The 14,345-nt window shown below is 41.4% G+C and overlaps 1 protein-coding gene across 4 annotated transcripts in view; it reads right to left on the reverse strand.

Moving 5' to 3' along the window:
* Positions 1–14,345, reverse strand: part of NEO1 (neogenin 1) — a 384,856-nt gene that overhangs the window by 277,314 nt on the left and 93,197 nt on the right. The gene's annotated exons all lie outside the window — the stretch shown is intronic.

A 14,345-nucleotide genomic window follows, 5' to 3' on the forward strand; every position in this document is an offset into this window, starting at 1 on the left:
GATCTATTTATCTAAAGGCTTCATTTCAGCTCTCTCACCTCCAGTTATCCAGGTGTTCAACAGCCTCTGAATTAGGAGAATTTGCAGGTTCATCTCCTTGTGAGCTTCTTTAAGAAGAGATAAAAATCTGCCTCCATTACTTTAACATAATGGAACATGAAGTTCCAGCTCCCAAGGCCTTATCCATTACCTGGTACAACTGCTCATAGAAGAGGTGACACTTTAGAAACTGAAAGGCACTTTAAGAAAATACTTTTCGAAAGTATAGTATTAGACTCCCTAAAAGTTTCATACATAATCACAAGTCATTTAGTTATCCAGCAGACAAGAGCACACGAAGATTCACTGCTACCTGCACAATCTCTTAGAAAAATACTGAAGTCAGAGAAGCAACATTTCACAAATTTGTCGAATCTTTAGTCTGTACTCTTATAGATTACAAGTGCATCAGAAGAAGAGCCCCCCAGTGCCATCTCAAACTCTTAAGACTGGGAAGCGTATTTCAAAAGCCCAAGCCTGGCATTGTTATCCAAGGAAAAATTCAAGGAATTGAATGATCAGTTCATTATGTGAATAAGGCCCCCTCTAAATGTGCAGGCAAAGGTGTGATGGGATCCAATGTGCAATTCACACAATCGTATCTCCTGCCATGCCACATGTGCATAGCAGGAGGCATAATTGTGGGACTGGACATTAGATCCCATTGTGCCTTATTGCTGGTGCAGGGGAAGCCCAATCCCAGGCTCTTCCTCCACTGGCAAGAAGTAGGCTCTCGCAGCCACAAGCCCCGCACACCCCAACTGAGGGGTTCCCAGCTGCAGGGGTGATCCCCCCACCCCCAGGAGTACAGAAAAACTCCCAGGGCCAGAGGATCACTTCAGGGGTGATCCCCCTACCCCAGGTATGTGAGAAACCCTTAGGGCCAGAGGATCACTGCAGAGGCAAATAAATTAAAGCTTGATAGCAACCAGATGTAAACTTAGTACACATTTTCAAAGTCTAACTTTATAGCTGGTTGGAGCTTTTTACTAGCTACTTTGCACATGTTGCTGGTCTCCAGGTAGCTGCACAATTAACCAGTTAATTGTGCTGTTCCTGTAACACGTAGAGGGGGCCTAATGAACGTGAATGGCATTGTTATCCAATGAAAACACATTCAAGTAATAACCAGGTCTCCTGCACACATTCAGCACATCAGCTAAAGTGAACAGAAGCTCTCATGAAAACAGTACCTTAGGTGAATTTGTTCTTTCTCCACTAGCAGATTTTTTTCTGAAATGGATGTATACAGGAAACTTCCTGCCTTTCAATTCCTCCCAGAAATGCTGCTGTCTAATAATGGAGATAACCTGCCAACTCATGCACTAAAGGGCAATCCACTGGCAAATCAATCAGCAATGGGAACAACCACTAACTTCAGGCTGCTGAATTACTAGACTCCAACGTACCCATTTTTGGCTTATGATGTGGTCCGAATCATCAATTCCAGCGAGGTCAGAACCTCCTGCAACTATAAGCAGTAAAGAATAGAATAGTAAAAACATTTTCCATGCCTTCCTTCACTGTTTATCATTTAGATGAACAGTGACAAAAGAACTTGATGGCTTCTCTCAGGTGCCAGACAGAATAAAAAGCAAAATCCTACAGAAAGAGGTATTTTATTGAACTGTCTAGCCCAGCCCCCTTGGCTACATACTGCTGAGGCAAAACTCGCAAGCAGGCCAACTCGCTAAATTGTTATAAGTGAAGAATAAAATATAAATGCTGAATCAGCTAAATCAGTCTTTGCCCAGAATGGTTCCTCCCACAAGCAAAACTGTTCAGTTAAACAAATAAGGTTACTTATTTTGAGGACTGAAGTCCACAAGTCACATAAGCAGATATCCTGTTATTAGTCATGCCAGGTTTCTGGAGGTAGTCCCTTTCTATTCTTTCTTCCAATATACAGGTAACTGTGTATAAAGATCAAGCTACTGTTAGCCACTTCTCTATTTCTGTCCAATTACTTCCTCCCTCCTCGTCCCCACCATAGTGAAGCAAATATCAGTATTTCAGCCAAGACTTACTTCTCACGGAGCATCATTCAGCACAGACCACAGATTCTTGTAGCCCATGTCTGAGGTCCACCCTAGGACCTCAGCAATAACACCTCTACAAAGAGGTTGCTGACACAATCTCTTTAGTTTCCTTATTTCCTACTGGAATCAAGGAAATACTGCTCTAACCAAGCTGAGCAAAATCACCTGGTGTGCAAGAAGGAAAAATCCCCTGCAACTGAAGAAAATATGTTTCTTTCAGATGTTTTTGAAAAGTAAATGAGTTATAGTTCTGAAAAAATACATGCCTCAAAGTCAGAACTGTGTATCCTGGCCCATTCTGTTTTGCAAACTTATCTCCTACTTTAGGAAAGCAACATGTCTTCATAAGACCCTTGATTTGATGCTCAGTGGGGAGCTAGCCTGAGTCTCTACTACAAATTTCACCAAGTCTCGCACTGAATCCACAGAAAATATATTAACTTCCTAACTCACCTTCCTTTTAATAATTTAAAGAGAAAAGTTTAATCAGTTTTTATAAGAAGGTTTTGTTTGGTTTTTCAGATAAAAGTGAGGTTAGTCCCTCATTCCACACCTCAAAGAAATATGATCTTTCATTTTAACTCATTTCCTTACCTTCTTTCTATCTTAGGCCTACATAAGATCTAAATGCAGTTGTATATTTTAGATGGAGCTTGAAGAGTAAGATTTTAAATTTGCATAAACCAAGGAAGTCATCTCTGCTATTGGTCCTACAAAAGACATAAAGCAAAGTTCTAACATTTCTTTAGACAGATCAAGAGGACTAATTTCCAGGTATAAAAATTGTGCTATTTTTTGCCCCCTGAGATTCCAACTGTTCATTATACATGTATCTACCTTGCCATCAAGTACCATCTTTTACTGAGTACAGTAAAACATGCATTCTTTGCTCAATGCTCTCTTCAGATGCAATCCCTATGAAATTTCCCTTGATGCATTTTAGCCAACGTAAGAGCAACCAATTGCTTAATGGCGGGGGCGGGAGGTTGATGTGAATTTGCAGGCTATTGTTTGTTTTCCATTCCATCCCATTTTTGGAGAATTCTTTCTTGTAGGCTTTTCTTCAAGTTTGAGCAGCAGATTTACATGAAAGTAAAAAGACAAAATTTCATTACTTGGCATTGTACCGGCTCTGAATGAGAATCCACTTCTCAGTCACTATTCACCCTCCCCTGGTTTCTTCTATCAATATTTTTAGCAATCTGGTTCCACAAGGTTCATGAACATCATATGGATGTTATTTTCTGACCTGAGGGGAAAAAGACTGGAAAAGCTACTCTCCCTAGTATTTTTTCTTGCAGAAGTAGTATTTGAGAAGTTAATCTGTTTGTCTCTCTCCTTAGTAGCTGCTTTCTCTCTTTTGATACACTGGTGCAATGTTGCCTCTGCAGTTCCACAGATCACTACCAGAGGGTGCTGTAAAGAAACCTGCAGGGGGAACAAGCTGTTTTCTACAAATTAGCTGGAGGATAAACAATGATAAATTTGACTTCTACAGAGATCTTTATCAGATGCAAGCACTTCATGACGCTACATTAATAACATATTCAAATGCATTTTTATTCTACTAAAGAACTATATACATTTAAAAATCATGAAAAAATCTGTCTGAAAAGTTTGAGGATAGCTCCAAATTCTGGTATTGTTCATAAAGTAAAACAAATTTAATATGCACAAAATGAGATATTCAAAGGCTCAGTCATCACTATTTCAAAACATGTAAAGGTAGAGCAATAAAGAAAATGAAAAAGAAAAACAAACTGAGAAGCCTGACAACAGTGAATGGAAACTTGCAATAAAAAAAGAGTGACACAGAAGTCAAAATTCCCATTTTGTAGCAGGTATACTTGGCAACTGAATTATGAGCACTACTGATCTTTAAAATACTGTTGTCCTATATTCTGTAAACAGACTAAAATGGCACTATGGGTTTCTACATGCGTCTCATTAGCATCCATTTTACGTTTGCTTCCCAAGTAATCTGCTTTTTCAGAGAGATTCTAGTGCAACCTTAATTTGAAAATTGAGAACTGAGAAGAAATCCCAGCACATTGAGAGATGGAAATAAATTATTAGAGTGCCCCAAACAACCTGAATTCTGTCTCATACTGACACTTCAATAACCATGTTATGATGATGACATATTGGTCATTGTGGTCCAGATTATAAACAATATTTTTCCTACCGTCATTGTTTTACATAGGTATAGTTAGGGTAGTTGTGTGCTCTATCTGTATGGCCAGGCCTTAATACGCTAGACATTTTCAGTTTATCCGCAACTTAAAAATTTCCTAGGTTCATAATTCTCAGTTTGGGGATGATGACTCCACCCTGACTGTTTATTTTACCCTAAAGAAAAAAATATGTTTCATTAATTTAACCCCATCGTAACATAGACAGTGTTTTGGAATCACCTTGGTTTGTCATAAAAAATGTAATATATAAACAATAAACAAGAAAACCTAAACAAGAGATTATCAATTTGAAGACAACTATTATTATAATATTATTACTACTACTACTCCTGCTACAGTTAATGTTATCATCATCATCTTTTATGGCAATAGTTATCAGTATGCTCTGGCAGGTGCTTTAAAAGCACTTGCAGCACGCTTTGGTTGTACAGTTAAACTGAGTTTTATGGCTGCTAGGTTTTAGGCTGCTCTGCATTACTTAAACACTTGAAAGGAGGCAGTCTGCAAGTCACAATTTCCACCTACTTCCTCACTACATCCTTTTGGTAGAGCTACTAGTTTTAGACACTATAGTATTGCTGTATTTGGCTCCCACTACATTGGGCTGCAGTGCTCTTAAGTTTCCCTTAGCCCATGTAGGCTGCAGTACTGACTCTTCCTTTGGCCTCTCAGCAGATTTCCTGGCCACAGAGTCTGTCTATTAATACTTCAAGGAAATGGGACTCTGTAGCCTTAAGCATCCAGGACCAATGCTGATCTTCCCAGGGTTTAGACATGGCCTTTCCTGAGTGCTACAGTCTTGTTGGCAACTCATGCTTACAATTCACCACTTCCCAGCTAAGCAGATATGAAGACCTTGCAAAAGGCTCCAAATAGAGATATATAGATATATAGATAGATGTAGATGCAACATTAATTGTCTACAAAACACTGCCTTAGCTTCCTCACCCCACTTGAGTGTTTCATAGACTGAAGTCAGTTTGCTATGGAGCACAAGATTCCTTCATCTCCTTTGCCTTCTGCACATAGTCTTCTCCCCCTGAACTAAGAATCAAGAAATCTCTCACTCAAATGGTCAATTCAGAATTCTCTCATGACCTTCAAACCCTCTCTTATATAACCTCTGGTGGTAATAGATAAGAAAACGAGAAAAATGCGTCCTGCATGGTGGTCTCCATGTAAGTGGACGTGGGTAGCTAGTTTGAAAGAAGAGAGTTCCACGTGAAATTCTTGAGAACATTAACTAGCCCATGCTAAAGGAGAAACGTCCAGTTATTAGAAACACAAGACGGGGAGGAGGAAATTAATTTTAATCATTAAAATGTAGCTTATGCATAAGCTTTCAGTAATGTTCAACTACCAGGAAAGTCTAAAGCATTTATATTATTCTATTATTCAGATCATTTGAAACACAGAAAATGATAATCGGTACTATATTTCTTAAAACAATCATTATTCACATTAGTTTCAACTATAACCAACTTGCTTATACATTATCAGAAAACTCTATGCACTAAAAGTGTAGGTGCTATAAATTTAAGGATTCACATTATTCCACTTGCATAGAAAATGGTTGAATCACAGCTTTACATGCAATACTCAATTCATCCTTAACTATGAAACCAAGAGTGATGCTTCTATAACTCTTCTGTTGCTATGTGAGCAAGAAAAGAGCCCAGCTCCTTTGTGCTCATGTTACGGCAGCTCTGCAGTCTTGAGATTTTAATAGTGAAAAAAAAATCTATTAAAGGCCCACATATTAGTCAAGGAGTACATTTGTTGAACCACAGTCATATTTCTGGACATTAAAGAATGGCAAATAAAGTTTAGAATGGGGGTGGGCAAAGTGTGGCCAGTGGGCTGGATCGGACTCACGGCAGATTCCATTTCCCAGCAGCCCCCAAGGCGGCAGCTCCTTCTGCTACCACTGCTGGACCCAGCCCCGCCACCCGGGCACCCTGGCCCATCTGCCCTGTGCACCCACCACTGGGGCAGGACCCATGTAGGCAGGGCACATGGCTGGACAGCTGGGATAGGGCTGGGGCCAAGGAGACCCCGGCATCTTGGGGGGCCTGGGGCCGGGGCAAAGCCATGATCCGCCGCCCACACACACCTGCAACGAGCACGCGTTTCATGGGCAGGAGTATGCAGGCAGCAGATCACGGCTCAGCCCCAGCCCCAGAGCAGCTCCCCACCCACCGCACACTGGTCTTTATGGAGACCCTGGGAGTGCAGGGCCATGATGGTCCAGTGCTGGCACAGCCCTGCTACTCCCGAGATCTCCAGAGAGACCGGCCAATAATAGCACAGACAGGGGCTGCTGGGAAATGGAGTCCAGCCACCAGCTGGATCTGCCATTTTGCCCATCCCTGGTTTAGAACAAATAAAGTGATACCATAAAGGTTATTTTTCTTGTTTGTTAAATTTGATCTTTATGAACACTTTCCAAGTAATAAACATTCTTTGGCACTGCATAAAGAATACTTCATACTGCTAATAAATGTAATTTATTAACACCAGCAGCATATATGCCACCACAAGGTATAAGCAGACTAAAATACCCAACTGCACCAAAAGATTGACCATGTTAAACGTTCAGTCCTCACTAGGCACCAAGATTAGACTCACTGCAATTTAGATTGCTCTATACCCAGTCCCACCACTGACAACCCTAACACTGAAACAAGTGGCAGAAGTATTTTGCAGAAGAGATCTAACTGGAAAAATTTAGTGAATGATAAAATGGAGAGCAACCTAACTGTAAGACACCATATGGAGTATAGGATAAAGTAGGAAGAATATAAAAAGATAGCCCCAGTTCACTGGGGTGTTTGAAACTAAATGAAAGCAAAGATATAAGCAGGAACAAAGCTGGAAATCCATGAAGGTGAGGACTGTAAGGTTTTCAGGTAACCAAGAATCATCTCTCTTCCTTCCCTCTTCAGTCTCCCCTTGCCTTCTCCTCTCTTCCCCTCCCACCCAAGAAGGGTCTGCTTTTAAGAAAGAAAAAAAAATCATTCTGAAGAAGTATCTTTAAGAGCTAAGAACAGAAATCATCCATGACAGGGTGGTTTAAGTGGATCTGAAAAAAGTAAATACTATCAACCCCCATTTGAATCTCAGAGAATACAGAATGGATTAAAGTGAAAATTTAGGTGACTAATGACAAAGAAATTAGAAAAATATTTTGTGTGTATTTTATGTCCATACAGGTAGTGACACTTTCTCACAGTTTCCTGCATTCGTATATGGCCAATATCCCTGAACTATAACAGTAGGAATATTCTTGATTCAAAATCTGGTTGGACACTACACCTCATTTAGGAACTGAACTTTTTAAATGCACAAACACTAAAAGATAAGGATTAGCATAAAAGCCTGCATTAGCATAAAAGCCTGCTGACCCCTGAAAGAACAGACAGAAGGATATGTACTAAAGACAGGGATCAGCCCACCATGCCCCGTCATGGAAGTACACAATCCCAAGGCAGGCAGCAGATTCATGAAAACCCCTACACATCTAGAGACACCACAGGTTGGACAGGCTTGTACACCCATCCCATTGGTGTTTCAATAGGCTCACTGTCAATTTACAGAGGTGAACAAGAAACCCAGCAGATGAAAAACTAAGCAAAAAACAACAAAACCTATTTAAAACATCCTGACAGCATAACACAAGGGTGGGATTAAAACTGGACTAGTGATGCTCCTAGGTCTTTAGAGTTACTTCTGTACAGCTCTACTATTTTTCTTTTTGAATGTTTGTATTGCATTTTGGTAAAAATTTCATCAACACTAACCACAAAATGTTGTCTTTCTGGGAAAATGAAAATTTATAAAACTTGAAAAGAGATGCGTCATTCACTTCAAGGGGCATTTTCACTACACCCCCTTCAGTTCCCAATCCCACACTCCCCTCAGAGAGAACTACACAACAACTATGAAGAGCTACCTTTAGCACAGGCTTGGCTAAATCCTGTTATAATTTTGTATGCCAATGCATTTGACACAGGGTCCTTGACTATGCATTCACATGCAGACCTTCACTTCCCTAAAATTACTATGCAGAACTGGTAGACTTTCAAGGCATATGCATGAATAATGCTACAAGTGGTTGAGGCTGAGACAATAAAGCATATGAAGCAGATTAAAAACAAACAATGAAATTAATGAACTTTCCACTCTATTTATTGCAAATTATTGCAGTGTTAAGATAAATGTCAGACAGTCAGAACTGAGCTTTTTGTTAGCAGAATATAAATGCTGAGATGTCTAAAAGGTATAAAAAAAGTCAATAGGCTGAACTAATTTGATCAACAAAATGTATATTATCCTTAACACAACTGTCACATTGTCCAGTAAAACAGAATTTAAAGTTTTAAAAAATTATAAAACAACCACAGGTATATTTCCTTAGTAAATAAATAAAAAGGAGAGTTCCCAAATGCTAGGTCCCAAAAGCTCCTCATTCCACTAAGATTTATCAGTTCCCAGATGGCCAGAAAATTCTGAGCTCAAAACATTTACAGATGCAAACTTCTGATTCCCTATGAAATTCCATAATCAAAACTTTAGTGTACAAGGAGTGTAAAACTGGCTACTACGTTACATCACATGGTGTCTGTGCCAACGTTTCTGAAATAAGAAAAAGCATGCACCAATCAAGCAGTGAGGTGCCTGGGCCTGTCACGATCCTCCTAGAGCCAGATCTCTATCTGTATTTCACACAAGGGATCCCCTCCCTTTCCTCCAGAACATCCTGCACCCACCAACAGCTTTAGCAGTCTCATCAAATAACTATGCACCAAGAAAACAATACCCCTAAGAAGGCACCCATCAGCACTCAGAACCCCACTTCTCACAGGGAGAGACATCAGCTGTTTTCCAGATATCTAGCAGCGGCTATACCCACAGAACCACTACTGTCTTTTCAGTCCACTTCCATCTAAATTTTAGTGAAGTGATTTTCAACCTGTGGTCCACAGACCCCTGTGGGTCCACAGACTATATCTAAGGCATCCACGAAAGATGACTATGATCAAAAGTATGTGAATACCCACACTTTCGCAGCTCCATTTGAAATTTCCAAAGGAGTCTGTACCTCCATTCAAAATTTTTTTTTAGTGGTCCACAAATGAAAAAGGGTTGAAAACCACTGTTTTAGTGTGCCACTACTAGAATCACAACAGTTTCCAGACTGCTTCACATCATACCCACCAGAGGGCCTCCTCTCCCCTGGAGGCCAAGCAGCAGATACTTTGCACTCCCCACAGAGTTCCCTGCTGCAACCTCTACAAGGACCAAAAGTCAACATGTGTGTTTCGCTTGACACATATACAGGAAAAAAATGTAATAGAGGAGAGAAACCATTTATTATTCAGGGGGAGCTGAGGCTTCTAAGACATTAAGGGACCGTAAAAATCAACGGGTGGAGCATCAGCCTACTGTCATGGCCTGTCCCTGTAGCTTAGTGTCCTAACTTTTAACTCAGTAAACTTGGCCAACTGCAGTAGCAAAACCTTGTGGAAAAATGGTTTTTGAACCTAAATACTGATTAGGATTATATTTTAAAAGGACATTTTTATATTTGCTTTTTTGTCTCCAAGACCAAAGTACATAATAAATCTTCAGACTGATTCCTATAAACTGGAGAGTTAATCGCTATTATATGGGGAAATTAGCTTACAAGGAAGATTAATCCTTCCCAAGTACAAATCCATATCCTCAACAAATACCTTGTAAAAAGCAAAATGACAGATCAAGCTGTCAGGTTCAAAAAAAGTAGTTGTGTTTCTCTGTACATTTTGTAACTTAAACCTTTGCTGTTTCAAACAAATTCATGTTAGAACATTAGTAGGGAAGGAGGAGGATCCAGGGAACTACAGACCAGTCAGCTTCACTTCAATCCCCAGAAAAATCAAGGAGCGGGTCCTCAAGGAATCCATTTCTAAGTACTTGGAGAAGTAGTGAACAGTCCACATGGATTCACCAGTGGCAAGTCATGCCTGACCAACCGGATTGCCTTCTATGATGAGATGACTGTCTCCATGAATGCAGGAAGACCAGTGGACGTGATGTACCTTGACTTTAGCAAGGCTTTTGATACTGTCTCACACAACAGTCTTGCAAGGAAGCTAAGGAAGTATGGCTTGGATCAGGGGTGGGCAATTATTTTGGGTGGAGGGCCGCTTACTGAGTTTTGGCAAGCCATCGAAGGCCGCATGACAGGCAGCCCAGGGCAGATTAATATTAATTTTCTAAAATTTTTAGGGGCCCCGCAGGCTGCATTTTGCCCACACCTGGCTTGGATGAATGGGACTATAAGGTGGCTAGAAAGCTGACTATGACCATCAGGCTGGTTGTGATCAGTGGTGCAATGTCTAACTGGCAGCTGGGATCAAGTGGAGTGCCCCAGGGGTCAGTCCTGGGGCTGATTTTGTTCAATATCTTCATTAATGACTTGGAAGATGGCATAGAGTACACCCTCAGCAAGTTCACGGATGACACCAAGCTGGGGAGAAATAGTAGACACGCTGGAGGAAGCGGCTAGGATTCAGTGTGGCCTAGATAAATTGGAGGATTGGGCCAAAAGAAATCTCATGAGGTTCAATGAGAACAAGGGCAAAGCCCTGCACTTAGGATGGAACAATCCCATGCACCGCTACAGGCTTGGGCCCAACAGGCTAAGCAGCAGCTCTGCAGAAAAGGACCTAAGGGTTACAGTGAACAGTAAGCTGAATATGAGCCAGCAGTGTGCCTTTGTTGCCAAGAAGGCTAACAGCATACTGAGCTGCATTAATAGGAGTTGTGCGAGCAGATCAAGGGAAGTAATTATTTGCCCTCTATTCAGCACTGGTGAGGCCACTTCTGGAGCACTGTGTCCAGGTTTGGGCCCCCCACTAGAGATAGGATGTGGACAAGTTGGAGTGAGTCCAGTGGAGGGCACCGAAAGTGGTTAGGAAGCTGGGGCACATGTGGTGGTGAAATCTCTATTCTTAGAGCTTTTTAAGGCTAAGCTAAACAAAGCCCTGGCCTGGAATGATCTAGTTGGGGATGGTTCTGCTTTAAGCAGGGAGTTGGACTAGAACCACTAGATGGCCTCCTGAGGTCCCTTCCAAACCTGATTTTCTGATTCTGTGATCCTAAATGTAACAGTATTATCCGAATCTAATTATGAGAATAAAATAAGTTAGTACCACTATTTTACTTGCTTGCTTATTAGTTGATTACATTTATATAAAATCAATAAACAGGATTGTCAGGTGCCACACATTCATGTGAGGATCACACATTTGGCAGTGTATCGCACATTTCCATACCTCAGATACATCTCCATCCATCCAACCAAGTTGTGAAAAGATGGGACCTCCGATCACTAGACAGTGCTTCCTACATAGGCAAGCAGAACAACCTGGCACTTCACTGACCTACCCAATCATCAGGGAAGCAACAGAGGAATGGAAATGAGCAGAGTTTGGCTCTACCCTGCAACACACAAAATAGCACACTTGTGCAAGCACAGTGAGAGATGTACACTGAACCTTGTCATAATTTCACTCCTGAAGAGGCACACAATGCATTGTCTCCAGGGCTGTCCATCTCCATTCTTTGGTCTTTAAGTAGTGACAATTGTTTTATGAAGCTGCAACCAAAATAACCACAGAACTACAAAAATATACACAATTCCTGCTTGAATCAGCAACTTTTACCAACACCCAAATCTTGACCCCACTAGAGTTTTGTTACCGACTACAGCTGAACTAAGATTTCATCTCAATTAAGTACACAGCTGATAGCAAAAAACAAAAATGGAAAACAAACAAAAACACAGCCTCTTTTAACCCCAAAAGGTATTTCCCAAAAGCAGGTATCAAACTAGTATTGCTTGGAAGTCTACAGAGCAGTGTTCTCAGGCCTCCTCCTAATGAACCTCTTATATAACTGACAGCGTGAAATAAAATTAATTCTCTCTATAAAAAAACCCACCTCCAAGACATCAGGTATGAACTAAGCAGTAACTGTGAGTTAAAAGGGGACAGGGATTTACTACACATCAGCTGCTCTGTGGTAACTGCCTGTGTATATATCTTCCATCTAGTATGTAGTAGAAGTAAACTGCAGTAGCTTAGCCCTCAGTGAAAGAGGGTTATGATGTAATAGAGTGATTGAAGAAAACCAGCAGAGCTGCTACAAACTACTATACTTATTCAACACAGACAGGGAACTGAGTTTTCAGTATTATATGCTCTTTCATCAGCACTAATGAGAACTGCATAATCCAAATTCCAATTACTGAGGGGCTGGATTCTGTGCCAGTGGATCTCTCTATTGACCATTCGTTTATCATTTTCAAGTCAATGCTAACTGAAAAGAGTGTTATGGAGAAACATGCACTGGATTAAGCCCCTTCTAGGTAGTCTATGTTTTCAATATCTCATCTCCCTATCCTCATCTCCATGTGCTTCCTATTACAGCAAGTGTCACACTGTTTGTGTCTGAAGAATCTGCCACCGTTTAATAACTAAGGGAGACAAATGCCTTGGGGCAGAGCATTTGACGGTCATTGAGGAAAACTGAAATTAGAATTAAAATCACTTTATCTAGCAGTGACCCAAGCAAAATCATGCATCCAACACTACCAGAACGAAATTGAGAAAAGCAGGCAATGTATTTTACTGAAGAAAAAAAGAGAACAAGTAGCTATGTGTTTTTCCTCATTTAGAAAAATACAAGGACGCTCCCCGACATAAAAGCACATTTGAAAGAGCCACCCGGATACAACATGAAGAACTGCTGCAATACAGAATGAAAAACCCCAAGGAATCGCACACCGCCAGTTATGACATATCACCCCTCCCTTCAACCTATACAAAAAATCCTCAAATTGCAACATATACTAGAAGGAGACCCAATTCTTAAGGAGATCTTCCCAGAACCACCCATCCTAGCCTTCAAACAAGCACCAAACCCCACTACCCTCACCACCAGAAGCAAACTTCCTACAGCCCAACACACCGAATGGATCCAGACCATGCCATGACAAGAAATGCAAAGCCTGCCAGCACATCACCACCACCCACACAATGACTACACCCCACAACAGAACCATCAACATTCCTGGATCCTATACCTGCACCTCCAGAAATGTAATATCTCATGCAATGCACCAAATGCCCTGATGGAAAATTCTTAGGAGAGACCAAACAACAACTGCACACTAGAAAGAATGCACACTGGAAATCTATTAAAGACAAGAATACCCAATTACCAGTGGGGGCATATTTCTCACAAGAAAACCACTCTCTCTTTAATCTCTCAGTTCTGATCCTCAAATTTACAAAACACTTTTCACAGATGAGCCTATGAACTTCACTTCATCAACCTACTGGATACAAAAAATCATGGACTAAATATAGACATTGTATTTATGAGACACTATAACCTACCTGACATCTGACTCCCCAGGTACCTCTCCACTATTTACCTGTTACATACATCCCCCTCCCCTCCCCCGCCTCTCCCCCCAACCTGTCTCTCACCCACTGACTCCTCAGTTTCATAGTAGTTAGGGGTCAGAAGGGACCTGAACAGATCATATAGTCTGAACCCCTGCCACTGGCAGGAGCACATGCTGGGATCACACGACCCCAGACAGGCATTTGTCCAAGTTCTTTTTTAATTCACCCAAGGTAGGAGTGAGGACCACTTCCCTAGGAAGTTGGTTCCAGATCCTAGCCACCCTAACAGTGAAATAGTGCCTCCTAATCTCTAACCTGAACCTATTCTCCAGCAGCTTCTGGCCAGTGTTCCTCATCACCCCAGGTGCTGCTGGGGGAAATAGGGCCCTTCCTATTTGTTGCTGATCTCTCCTAACAAGTTTGTAAGCAACCACCAAATCCCCTCTCAGCTTCCGCTTGCTGAGGCTGAACAGGTTCAGGTCCCTCCGCCTCTCCTCATAGGGCCTGCCCTGTTGCCCTTCAACCAAGCGGGTGGGCCTCCTCTGAACCCTCTCAAGGCAGGCCACATCCTTCTTAAAGTGCGGTGCCCAGAACTGGACGCAGTACTCCAATTG

Source organism: Alligator sinensis, unplaced genomic scaffold (assembly GCF_000455745.1).
Source record: "Alligator sinensis unplaced genomic scaffold, ASM45574v1 scaffold492_1, whole genome shotgun sequence".
Lineage (NCBI taxonomy): Eukaryota > Metazoa > Chordata > Crocodylia > Alligatoridae > Alligator > Alligator sinensis.